Raw genomic sequence first — 14,233 nt, forward strand, 5'->3', positions numbered from 1 at the left:
TTCTTTTTTATTTGATTTGGAAAAATGCAAGCAGACTCGGGGCGTGTTCAGCGCTAGCTTTTGAGTAGCTTTTAGTGGTTTAACCAAGTCAAACCACTACTTAATAAAAAATGTGAGTGTTTGGCAAAGTAATGGTTCAAGTAGCTTTTAGCGGTGGAGGTAGCTTTTATGAAAAGTTAGGATTATTAACTTTTGAGGTTAGAGGTAGCGTTTGAGGTAACTGTTGAAAATTTAATGTATAGTTTTAAAATATTGATTCTTATATTGATTCTTATATGTAACAGCTAGTCAATCACTACTTTACCGAACAATCATATTTGTTTTGGGTGTTTTTGTCCCTCGGGAGAGTTACGTCAGAAAGACAGGTCCGGCTGAGCTTTACCTACAAATACAACGAAGACTCCGGATGGTGGAGCTCCGCCTCCAACGATCAAGTTAGTAACTAGAAAGGGAATGAAGAGTACGGAAATTTAGACGGGGATCTGCTTGGATTCCAAGCTCAGGTGTTACTCTGATGAGAGAGAATGTAGGTTTAATAAATGATTTAATATGTCCCCAAAATGGGGAAATATCTCCTTATTTATAGGGTCGTTGGAGAATGTGCTGAAGGAGTTCTGTCTTCGATAAGTGCAATTACTAGATATATCAAGGATCGCTATTATGGAGATAATAAGTTCGTTTTTTTGGGTCGTCATTATCTGTTGCTAGACTATGATAATTGATCTTTGGGCTAGTCAAATAATCCAAAGCCCACTAGAATGGATCCTATGAGGTCACACAACAAAGGTATTAGGTTAAGCAAGTTATAGGCCCATTTATGGGCCTCATGAACAAGTAACCAATCATGAATTGGATTGGGCTAGTATAGTTAGATTAGAGTTAGGATTTGGGATTTGTCATGGACTCTTATTTAGAGATGAGATCTATAAATAAAGTCCATGCCTAGGGTTGTATGATACAATACAATTAACAGTTAATTGTGCACCAAGCAACAAAGTAATCCAAAACCTCTCTCTCTCTCTGTACCACACGCCTATCCCCTCCCTTTATGGTGGTTCGTGATTTGTTCGTTGCTCGTTCTACTCCATAGAAGGTCAATTGAAGTGTTCGATTGCAACTAACTAGCATTAGTGGAGGACTTAATCTGTGCCTGTGGACCAAGTAGAGGAATCACGCTTGAGGTTCTTTATCTCCCATTGTTCTTGCTCGATCGCCGCACGTGGAATCATGCTTCAAAGGTACGATTATATGTTCTTTATGTGTTATGCATTAGATCTTGGGATTAGGTACTGTATGAATATGATTCATGTTTTTCCGCTGCGTAGTACCTATAAACCCCTACAGTGGTATCAGTTAGCCTATTGCATTTACGCATATTGACTATAATTCTTTGATAGTCCACAATTTTAATTCAATTAGGAGGGAGAATAATTTAATTATGGTTCAATTGTTATATTTAATGTGATTAAACTTTTGGAATTAATTAAATGTGATTTAATTATGCTCAAAATAGCCATGAAGAGGACCGAATTAAGCCCTAGACCATTCGAAAATTTCGAATCCTAGAACCCTAGTTTCGGATTTTCGAAAACCCTAAACTAATTTCGAATTATTTCGAAAATTTCTAGCCTAAAATGTGATTTTTGTGCTTGATTTTGATTTAATTCGATTTGTTTTATGTTTCATAATTTTAATCGGATTGATTTATGCATAAAAACGTTTTGTGTATGATCATCGATTTAATTTTAAAAGTTAAAATTAAATTGGGATTAATTTTATGATGAACCCTAATTTTAAGATTGAATGTTGATTTAATTTTAATTTTTGGACTGATTTGATTTAATTTTAATAAATGTTATTTTAATTAAATTGAAAACCAAAAAAAAAAAATAGTTTTGAGGCCGGCAGTCGCAGCTGGGTGGCGCAGCCACGGCGGCTGCCGACCTGGTGACAGTCCAAGAGGGAGGGAGGGGAGGGCGGCGGTCCAAGGTGGCTATGGGCAGCAGCGTGCAAGCGTTGCACGGCTGCTGCCACGGCTACCAGTGATGCTGCCACGCTGCTGCCCTTGCGACAGTGGCTGTTGTTGGCAGCCAGCCACCGTGGCTAGCTTCGGCTGGCCAACCATGGTGACCGGTGTGGTGGTACACGATTTTCAAAAAAAAAATATTTTATTTTAAAAATATTTCAAGATAAATATGATTTATTTTGGATGAGATAAAATATTTTGAAAATATGATCTTTTATTTTGATAAAATCTTTTATTTTAGGATAAAATCAAATATTCAAAAGTTGTTATATTTGATATTATCCATATTTAAAGTTGTTAAATTGGTAATTATCCATAATTAAAGTGGTTAATTTTGGATAAGATTTGTTAGGATATTCTGAGCATATTCCAAAAGGATAATAATTGATTTAAATAATGTGATTATTCCGTAATTATTTTTGGATATAATTGATTTAAAATTTTGTGATTGACTAGTAACTAGGATAGAATTTCCTAACTTTGTTAGGATAATCTTTGAGGATAAATATGATTTATCTTTTAAGATTAAAATAAGATTTGATTCTATCTCATGACTAATTTAAAATATATGATATTTTATTGATGGTCATGAATAATATATTATATCATCTAATTACATTAATTAAAATATGAGATATTTAGATGCCATGTTTCCTTAATTATGATCATTCGATGTTGTAGTTTAGGAAAGCATGATGAGTGATTTATTATGTGGCACTTTATAATATATGATATTATTTACTGCTATATAATGACTAGAATGGCCCAGTAGATTGCTAAATACAATCTGCGCATCGTGATGTATTTTTGTAATCTTAGTACGGTCTACGTACCGGTAAAGTATTTTTGTAATTTATTTTATTTTATTTAAGTAGTAGATAGAATAGAATAGTATTACAGGTTGCAGTTAATCCAAGAAGCCCGTGAAGTAAAGGCCCAAAGGAGCAAGGTGGATAAGATCCATGAAGGTTCAACTGGGAGCTTTTGCTTTATTAGTTTTCTTAGGATTAGAGGTCATGCTATGTCTTGTTTATGCATTCAGTTTATTATGCATGTTAGATTTTATTGATGTTTTGTGATGATGCGTTAGAGTTCACTAAATAATCACAACATAATAAATCTAGGTCCCAGTATTATTGAGGTAGTTTTTCCAATCAAAAACCCGATGAAACCTTCAATATTTATGATGGGTCATGCTAAAGCTGGGTGTCATATTATATCTTAGGGGAGTGGGGGTAAAACAAATTTTACACTTTTGATTGGTTTTACTCAACAAGGTTACCTAAAGAGTTTAGAACCTTGAAGCTAAGGGTAATAATTAAACATGTGATGGTTAATTATTTAACCAAGAATTACAAAGAGTTGTAATCAGTAAAGAGTTTACTCACCTTGAAAATGTAATGGTTGATGGTAGGGCTAAAGTCCGGTCAATTATTGCACAAATAAAGGATCTTGGAATCATTTTATTCAATAGGGATCAATTAAAATTGAATAAATGCTTTAAAGTTGTCAATTAATTCGCTTATGGTACTTTAAATTTTATTAAACATAATTGAATTTTGCGTTTACTTGTAAGTAACATGTCGTTCTAATTTTATTATTATATATAATCTCCTTGATTGAAAATAAAGTTGAGAAACGTTCTCAAAAATTTAAAAGATAATCCATAAAGCTATATTCCAATTTTGCTAAAATGGTTCTAAAAGGCAAGTTTTAGAAATCCATGTCACATGTCTAAGGTTGGTTTGATTCAAAATGTTTGAGTAAAATGCCAACACATCTTCATTTTGAAAAGTGTTTCAAGGGATATAATGAGATGGGAGGTACAAACCCTCTAAAAGACTAGTATAGAAGTTCAATAAAATCTCTTATCTTCAATATGATTGAATATAAGAAAGTGATTGGAAATCTCTATGATCAAAAGTTGATCAAATGACGCTATTCTTCATCCACTTTATATAAGAGTTAAATAGTTGATTAAACTCTATTATAAATAATGATTGAATAGACTTAGCAAAATCATGAAATGTGCTTAAAGTAGTTAATCAAAGTATCATTTTGAACCAAAGAGAAGTGTTTTAAGTGGCTCAAATGGGAAAGGTTTAGGAATATATGAGGATTGCATTAAGAAGTTATGGGCCAAGAAATGCAAACAAGTTGCTACTTCTCAAACCTAGAACTACTTACATGCTAAAAGTTGTTATGAATAACAAATGTTTCAAATTAAATGGACCAATTCCAATTGATTAGAAATTACCTCATATAGTTGGAAGGTAAAAGAATGGAAATGTTCCAATTTAAGAAGTATATTATAGAAATTACATTGCTACTTCTTGGACATATGATGTCTTGTTTAGTTCTCTCTCATTGAGAATGAGGTTGAACTAAATGAAGAAGTATGGATAAGGGAGAAATAAATCTACAAGTTTAGAAGCAAATGTTGCTACTTCACAAGTAGAATCTACGAGTCTGGAAGCAAAAGTTGCAACTTTACAAGTAGAACCTATATTTGACCTTACCTTGTTATTGGCTAGAATTAAATAAATGTTATTCATTCTTGCCATTATCAATCAAAACACCATTCAATGTTAGTAATTCAATGTTAGTAATGACTACGCATCGAAGATTCAAAAACGTGGAATAAATGTTATTCTATGCTTTATTGAGTCATAATGTGTTTTGAGTTGCTAAATAGGTTCAAAGTTCTATATGATAGAAAAACTAAACCATTTCTATATATAAATTGTCTCTAAAATGTCAAAAATTCGAATGAAAATGAACATTGCATGCGGAAGATCCAAAGGGATGGACTTTCAATATCATTGGATTATGAATCCATTGATATATGTAAATATCAGTCTAATTTGAAAGTATTGACAAAGTCACCATTTAGAGAAATGATGATGCGAACTCGAGGTCGAATACATATCGATGTAAGAAAACCAAAGGTTCAAAGGCTAGAGACGGACAATGAAACTTCATTTGTGATACGATCACTACTTGTGCTTAGTTGAAGCATAAGAGTGAAAATTTTGAAAAGTTCAAAATGTTCATTATGAAGTTCAGTATCAACTTGACAAGATAATAATTGCATTACAATATGATTGTATTGTGAAAATTTGAGTCAAGAAATTTACTTGGCAACACATTCAAAATATTGCGATATGATCGTAATAATGAAAATTTAAGCCAAGACCTTAATGAACATCCAAGAGTTGTGAAATCGTTTTACGACAAACTCCGAAAGAAAACCTTGTGAAGTGTTTATGAAGGGAGTTATCAATCTATATAAGATATTTTTTGATAATGGATGTAAATTACCTATCTTCCAACCATTGTTCAAGGGATATACTTTTAAGATAAGCTACAAAACTAAACAAAGATACATAGGTCAAATCAAAATGTAGCAAAGGTTTCATATGTGATATGGATAAGAAGAGTTCTTATAAAGTCTTTCTACAAAGAAAGGAATAAATGTTGTATTAAATCGTTTAATGCACGATCAATTCCTATACAGAGCACAGGGTACTACCACACAAATCATACTTAGCACAAAATGTTTGTTGCTCAAGTAGGTGCCCTTATGGAAATTGTTCCAAAAGGTCAAGTGGGAGTAGTATAAATCTCGAAAGAGTTCGAGAAAAGAAACAAAAAAACATGGCTCAAACCATGGTTGGTTCACCCTATGCTAAATATGCCTCCTCAAAAGACAAGTGGGAGTATAAGAATCTTGAAAAGTTCAAGAAAAGCGAATTCGAAAATCTTGAAGAAAAATATGAGCATGATTCACCTCATGTTACAAATGACAACGCGTGGTCTCATTAAGTGTAATGGGAATAATAACCATGTGTCGAAGGTAGTACATTCCAAGTGCACATCCTCTATTGTCGTTTCTCATTGAAAACTAAACAAAGTTGTTGTATGAGTTTCAATTGTTGCATCAAACCCATAACGATGACTAGCATAAGTAAAACTTAATCAAAGAAATATGATTTCATATTGATTAAGAGTTCTAAAAACATTCATTTTGGAACATGATGATTATGCAAGTAACAAAGATGATTTGACAAGTTATAACTCCAAGTGGTTTAAAAACCAGGTGTAGGGAATATTTCAAGTGTTAACTTGAACCCCTCTGTGATCATACACTAAAGTACGGTGGCGTCCAAATGGGAAGAAGATAGAGCAAAAGAGTCGCCAACAAGTTTTTTAGGAACTTGTAAACCGTTCACGAGGTGAAGGTTACACCCCTTAACAATCCAAGAGATCGTCAACTCCATAAGGTCTAGAACCAAATAAGGGTTCGGGGATGAAGGTACAAATCCAACCTAAAAGAGATTGAACCTGCCCTAATAATATGCCTCTACTTTATTCTGATCGTATTCATGTGCGCTTTTTAATTAACATGCACTCAATAGGATTAGCCCTAAACCTGTTTATCTATGTTGGTTGAATATTAATGCACAAACAAATCTATTATTGGCGATCACTTGAATTATAATCACATTAACCCTAACAAGATTATTAATTATCTTATTAAGCGTGGTTACAAGTACAAATTCCCTTTAAACATGAAATAAAGGTGTGATCAAGCAATAACAATAAATATAATATCAAGCAACATAATAAATAATCAATCATTATAATAATCATAATAATAATATTCATAATAACAATAATTATAGCAATAATATCATTATAAATAAAATAATAATCATCAAAATAATAATAATAATAATAATATTCATGATCATCATAAATTATAACAATTATAATCATAATCATAATCATAATCATAATCATAATCATGTTAATATTAAAGCATAATAATAGCAAGATCCTAGGCATGATACTAACAAGATTAATAACAAACCCTAGCATGTCACTAAGCAATCAAGATCAAATCTTTAGCCCTAACATGATACTAACAATCATAAATATTAGGAAGAGAATAGAAAGCATCGTAACAATCATATTAAATGTTAAAATTACCCTAGACATGATACTAGGAATATCATAATAACAATATAAACATGATTTCTACATCATAACATCAATAAAAAACCATTAAAGTACTTACTTTGATGCCTCGTACCTCTTTCTAATAACAAAATACACGCGTTAGTAACTTCAAGGAAAATAATAAACAAAATAATTAAATTAAATAATTGAAATAGAGATTTGGGACCAAACCCTCAGAAATTAAACCCTTCACGTCTAGGGCGAAGGCAACTTCGAATATGGCTAGGCGTATCTAAGTCTTGTGAATGCGGAATTTCGTATTTGAGAAAAGGCTAGTTTAGAAAAAGAGAGAGAGAGAGAGAGAATAATCAAGAAAATCTTGATGAGAGTTGGTGAATGATTAAGAGAGAATTAGAGAATTAATGATTGCGAATGAAAACTGATTGTAGGTGAGAATTCGTGAGAATTGGTAAATGAAAACGGAGTTTTTAATACGTTATTTATAGAGAAATCAACCAAAAAGATAAAATATCAAAACAGAGCACTTGGCGCACGCAAAACGAGGTTGGCGCACGCAAAACAAAGCTGGCGCCAACCCTGGCTAATTGGCGCCAGGCGCCAATGCCTGGAGTTAGGCGTCAGGCCTGTTTTTGACGTGTTTTCGAAAATCAGATAAGTTTTGCCATACTGGAGGATAAAATCGTATCTTTTCCTCGAAAATGCTTTTTGATTTTAATTAAAACTCTGAAAAGTCAACAAAAGTCAATTTATCAATGCTAATTGAATTAGGAATGAAAAGAACCTTCTAGAAGAATCTAGAAGACTAAAACCATTCCTAATTGCATTAGGAATGATAAATCATATTAGGCCCTCCCCTAGATCATTGGGCCGTATATAAAGCTCAAACCGGGCCCATTTCAGTAAATTGGTCATAACTTCCTCAATATTTATCGGAATTGGGCTTATAATATATCGTTGGAAAACTCTTATCAAGCCCCATCCAACTACACTATTATTGGACCCATATCATGGACCAACCAAACTGGATTGGCTGTTTTCTTAAAATAAGTTTTCAAAAATAGAGAGAATAGAAAAGAAATTAAAGCTTTCCGCAACACTAAACTTTCCACACTTTCGCTTTATTCGATTATGATTCGACATGAAAGGTACTCATCACTGGGTTTGGTTTTGGGGAGACACAAATGGGTGTCTACAAAAGCCCCTACTTTAACTGAGTTTGGAGAAACGCAAGTTTCGAAAACAAAAGTCAAAGTATCGATAGGGACGGAGAATGATTCAGAACGTTCTGCGATCCTAAATCACTCTTGTAACGCCGATACCTGCAAAACTAGCGTTAGTTAAACAAATAAAAGAGTTAAGAAACGCGTATCTTGCACCGTCGAGCACACGTCTCTGAAAGTAACCGATTGTTTTGATGACCTCCTGCAAGCTAGAGAATGCCATCCCGCTTGAAAACCGCTACGCGTGTAACTGCTTCCAAATTAGAAGATTATTTCGCCTGAATGATCCTCCTCCGCTATGATAGTATTCCACATCCAAGGGAATACCATCGAAGATTGCTTCTCTTGAAACAATCCTCAGCTGTTTGTGACAACTTTCCACAATCTAGGGAACGCCACCTTGCTGTTTCGATGTTCACTCGTCTCTGAACAAAGAGCTTCTTTTTTATATGACTCCAAATTCCGCTGTGACAGTCTTCGAAAAGATCACTGCTTTTTTATGCTTGCTATGCTAGTACGTCGACGCTTTGTTGCTTGTGAATCAGTATGTCGACAATCCTCTTTTATCCGGGAATAGTTGCCAACACAACTCTTGTATGATGTATGACAATCCGATTTAGGGAAAGTTTTCAATGCCACGTAACAATCCATGTTTGGAAATGTTGCCACGATGAAGCGACAATCCGTACCTCGGAAATTTTGCCAAAATCCAATCTTTGGAAAAGTTGCCAATGCTTCGTAACAATCTTTCATAAGAACTTTGCTACGATCGACAATCCATGTCTTGGAATATAACTCTTGAAAGCAATCCGCCTTGGAAATTTGCCAACGCTATGCGACAAATCCTTTTGGGGAAATATTACCACTATTGACAATCCGCGTCTTGGAACATTTGCAAGAAAGAGTCGACCGACAATCCACTTCGGGAAAATTTTCCACTTGCTAAAATGAATGACAATCCACGTCGAGGAACCTTTGCCGATATTTATGATGAATAGAGACCTACAACAATCCTTTGGGAAATTTTTCCATAGGGAACTGGGTATATGACAATCCAATCTCGGAAAACTTGCCAACGAGCCGATGAATGTATGACAATCCGAACTTTGGAAAAAACTTGCCAATAAAGAAGGAGCACGACAATCCACGCTTGGAAACTTTGCCAGAGATGACAATCCAATCTTGGAAAAATTGTCGTTTAAGAAGAATGCGCGACAATCCATATTTGGAAATATTGTCGTTTAAGTGCTTGCTTTTGAACCGATTGTAATGAGCCAGTGGTTTAGGCGCTTAAGCTAAGTGAGACGATCTTTCGTCAGGTCGATCACTTATTGCAATTGTTATCAAACCGACTACTTGATCATGTCAAATTGCTTATAGGGGCTAACTGGCGTACCAAGGAACCCGAAATTGGTGCATGAGGTCGAAATCACCTTTCTGAGAGGCTTCGAGCTTTGTCGTTGCTGAGATATTTCTGGTGCCAGGAATTAGAGTAGGGTCCTCCCTATTCTTCTGCACCTGTATTTATTTTGACTATAGTACTTTGCCAATTTCTTTAATCATCTTGGGGTTGACCTAAGGTTTAGCATTGCTTGACTCATTGACTCGACACGACTCAAGGTATAAACTTGACTCGATATGATTGACTGACTCGAGGTTGACTCGACTCAAAGTGAAATGACACATGTGACTCATGACCCGTGTGTGCATAATGTTGACTCAATGTGACGCAAAAATGCAAAAAAGCAAAAAATTTCCGTCATTTTTGTGGAGGGTACCGACTTTCTCCCGAAAAAGAAAGACGCGAAAAAAGAATCGAAGTTTTCAAATACATGTTGAATGAGCTTAGTCAAATGTTGTTTGATATTATCTCTCAAGGTGCAAGGATTAATCCATCCTAGGCTATCTCAATGGTTGACTCCATGATGAAAGTATTTCGGTAACTTAGGCACGTAGGCTAAGTACTTCATACTTCGTGATGCAATGACAATTGATTGATTTTGACGAAGCATGCTTCAGCGTTAAGATTTAATGACAAAGGGTTCCTAAGGGAAATATATTTGGTCATGTATTTGTGCGGTATGTGAAAGTGACACTAAAGTTAGGCCGCAAAGGCTAAATGTGTGGAAAAATATTATTATTAGAAGAGTCAAATGGTGGTGACTCTTAGGCTAGTTAAGCTTATGATGTAGGGATCAAGCCCCCAAGTCTAGCTCTACGTGAAAAGGGGTGAGCATTGGAAATTCCTAGGTATGATCATAGTGTAAGTGTGTGAATGTGAATATGAATGCATTTTTATTAGGGTCGCACCTCAATGTGAGGTTGCCTACGTATCTGTTAGGAATCAGGCCGAACGTAGCTCTAGGCGAACCTCGCACAAGTGTGTGTATACCTCAAAAAGGTCTTTTTAAGGGTTGTAACGTGGTTAGGCTAAAGGTGAAGAAGAAGGGGATAAAAAAGGCTCAAGACCCTAGATAAGCCCCCAAGGTGTGCAACCTTGCTTTTGAATCTTTATCTTTTTTATGCTTGAGGCTTGCTACTCTTTTTTTAGCTCTTTCTTTTGCTTTAGCATTTATTTCATTTTAATAAGTGTGGGCAATCCCGATCATGCGGTCTATCACTCACTTGGCATTCGTGTTTCTCAGGCACGGTACCGAGCACTCGATAAGAGACGCAATCTGAGACGTATTCTTATCAAAGACATGTTCATGTCAAAGACATTGGAACACTTGCCCTTTTGTACACTTTTATTATTTTATTTTTGCTTATTTTTGCTATTTTAATCTTTTGAATTTTCTCAAGCTTTCTTTAGAATTGCATAAGTTACACACCATCCCATCCCAAGGTTAGGTAAATGTAGGTTGAAAAAAGAATATCGTTAGACGAGGCTCAAAGTGGTTTATGAAGAAAGGATTGTAAATTAGAAAGGTGAAAGGAGATATGATGTGGCTACAAGGGGTGCCTCAAATCATTGGTATACCTTGTGCTTATTTCGACATGGATTTTTTTTTAATTTTTTTTATGTAATATAATGAAATGATCATATATAAGGAAATAAATGCTCATTTTATTAAAAAGGGGAAAAGGAAAAAAAAAAACAAAACTACAAAATTAATCTAAAGGAAAAGAAAAGGTGCATATGCTAGACTTATTGGGGAAAGGAGAAAATGAAAAAGAAATGGAAAAAGAGGTCATGAAATCTTGTCGTTGAAGCTCGCCTCTGCCATGTGTTGTTTGCTCCGACATCATCCAGTCTTCTCGCTAGCTAGAGGCAATGGGATCTTATTTGCCTCTATGAGATCTTGAATGAGGTTTTGAAACCTGTAGCATTCATCAGTAGTATGACCGCGCCCTCGATGGTACTTGCAATAGGAGTTTGGATTCCGTCTCGAAGATCGATTTTCTGGTGTTGGATCCTCGGTAGGGCCAATAGGTTTGATTAATCCTCGATCATAGAGACGATCGAAAGCAGCATCGTAGGTCATTCCAATGGGTGTGAACTCTCGCCTGGGTTTCCTTTTAGATCCTTGATTGTCCATGGCTAAGACACCATTATGGTCAAAGGCACTAACATTATTACTAGAGTGGGCGTTTTCGAAAGAAGAAGGATTGTCGCTCTTCTTTCCTTTCCAGCCACCGTGGTTACTATTGTTAGTAGCTTTTTGCTTTGCGAGGTCGTCTTCGATTTCAATTCCGATGTCATAAACGGCCTTGAAAGTATTCAAGTTGTGTTGATATTTTAAGTGCTTTGAATACTTTTCTTGGAGATTCTTGATAAACATCCTCACAGACTCCTTTTCGGTGGGGACCTCAATCATCTTGGCGGAAGTTTCCCTTCATTTATTAAAGAAAGAAGTAAAGCCTTCATTCTCTTTTTGTCTTAGCATCTCAAGTTGCCTATGATCGGTTTCAACTTGAATATTGCACTTGTATCTATCAACAAAAGCGTTTACTATCGATTCCCAGGTAGAGGTTTTCTCCTTGTCAAGGGAGAAGAACCATTGTTGGCAAACGGTTTCAAGAGATAGTGGGAGCAGAGAGGGGAAAACCTTCTTATCGATACCCTTAATGTTCATTATGGTTTCGAAAGCTCTTAAATGGAAGTAAGGGTTATCTGTCGCCTTGAATTTAGGGATGTCAGTGGCATTGAACTTATGGGTAAGAAGTTCCTTTTCCAGCGAGACCCCTTGGGAACTCATGCCCTGAAATTTGTAGTCACTAGATAGCTTGCTCATGCTTTCTTGCATGAGGTTCATTTGTTGTTGCTTCACGGGGTCATCGACCCTAAGTGCGAGAAGTTTCAGTATCTCAGTCACGTTAGTGAATTGACTCCTAAGTTCATTAACTTCCTCTTGATTTGCCATTATCTTCTTAGCCTTCCTCTTTTGATGAATCGGTTTATCAGAAAGCGAGACTTGAATAAAGAGGTTGTCCTTGATTAATCGCCCTTCTCTCCTCGACCAAGTACTGTGGAAAAGGAATTTGGGGATATTCATTGTTAATTATTTAACTCAAACTCTATTCAACATGCAATGGAAGGAGGAAGTGAAGAAAGATTGGAGTAGAATGTGAAGAAAAAATGATGTAGAAGGGGGGATATGGAGAATTAGGAATAGAATGTACTCCCCAACTCAAATGACAGAAAAGACCGACTCATGCATGAACCTAAGACATGGTTATGGTGTGAAAAGAGTATGTACGAAGTGTGTGCTAAGACTAGTGAGTGTAGGTGACATGTTAAGACTCGTGTCATGACCATGTGGCTAGACTATGTGACTAGACTCAAGCAAAGACTAAGTTAAGACTTCACGTATATGCATTAAACTGTTAGACTGTGGTATTTTAGTCATAAATTTTTATCTGAGACTCTGATTTAGATTAAACCAACGCCAAATTAAAGATAAAACTCGGGGCTACAGATCCATAGGCTGTACGACTCGTAGCTCTTCCTAGAACTCCGGCTATGACCAAAACAAGTTGACGTTTGTGCAGTATACGGGAATAAAAATCCGGGTTGACTTAAAGGAACTATGACTCGATTTTATATTTATTTATTAGCTCAAATTAATTAATTAATTAATTAAACAAAGTCCTTTAGTAATTAATTAGTTTATTTAGTCTTAACATAAGTCAAACAAACAGTTAAGAAAACATAGAATATATGCACAACAAATAATGCACAATTAGTCAAGTAGGCACAATATGATGCAATGAGTTCGCAACCTAACCATGGCTCTAGTTCTCTAAAGTTCGGGATATGGTTTAGTCAATAGAGGCTCCATGGTTAATTGTCCGGATGCACCGCGCAGAAGCCTCACCGTGAAGGGTTGGCGCGAGTGGATGGGACACCGAGAGCTTTAGAAAAAAACTCGCTTCTATGGTTTGGTGAATTCAACATCTCGGATGTACCCTTTGTTGCGCGGAGCGTTGAATCGGGTGGATGGAGCATGAATTCCCATAGGGTTATGTCCATATGTAGAACACATATGGGTTTCAGAAAAGTGAGAAAAAATTCAATCATGAAGTAGGATCGAGCAAGCAATATGAAAAACCGGTCGAAATTTAAACGCATATTTCTGGCTCGGTATTAGGGGAGGTTGGCGCCAGCAATCAGAGACTGGCGCCATCTTTTAACTATAGCGCCTGGCGCCAATACTGGCGTCTGGCGCTACGACTAAAATGCTGGCGCCAAGCTCTGGCCCCTGACGCTACTTCCCACATGCCTCAGCAGCTTTCTGTGCTCGATAAAATTTTCCAGTTTCGCGCGGTGTTATTTCGGTCCTAATTGTGAAAGATATTGCTCAAATTTCCTACGTGTAAAATCCTATGTTTTTAACTCATTATGGATGGTCTTTCCGATGAGATCTTTTTTATGCATATGACAATAATGTTAATCAAAATTACGCACATGAAATACTTAGAACGTTTCGAGTCTCATCCACTCATTCTAAATCATTGCCGAAACAAATTCAGGAATTAAAATAGAAATCCTCCCCAGTGGAGT

Source organism: Chenopodium album, chromosome 2 (genome assembly GCF_948465745.1).
Source record: "Chenopodium album chromosome 2, dcCheAlbu1.1, whole genome shotgun sequence".
Lineage (NCBI taxonomy): Eukaryota > Viridiplantae > Streptophyta > Magnoliopsida > Caryophyllales > Amaranthaceae > Chenopodium > Chenopodium album.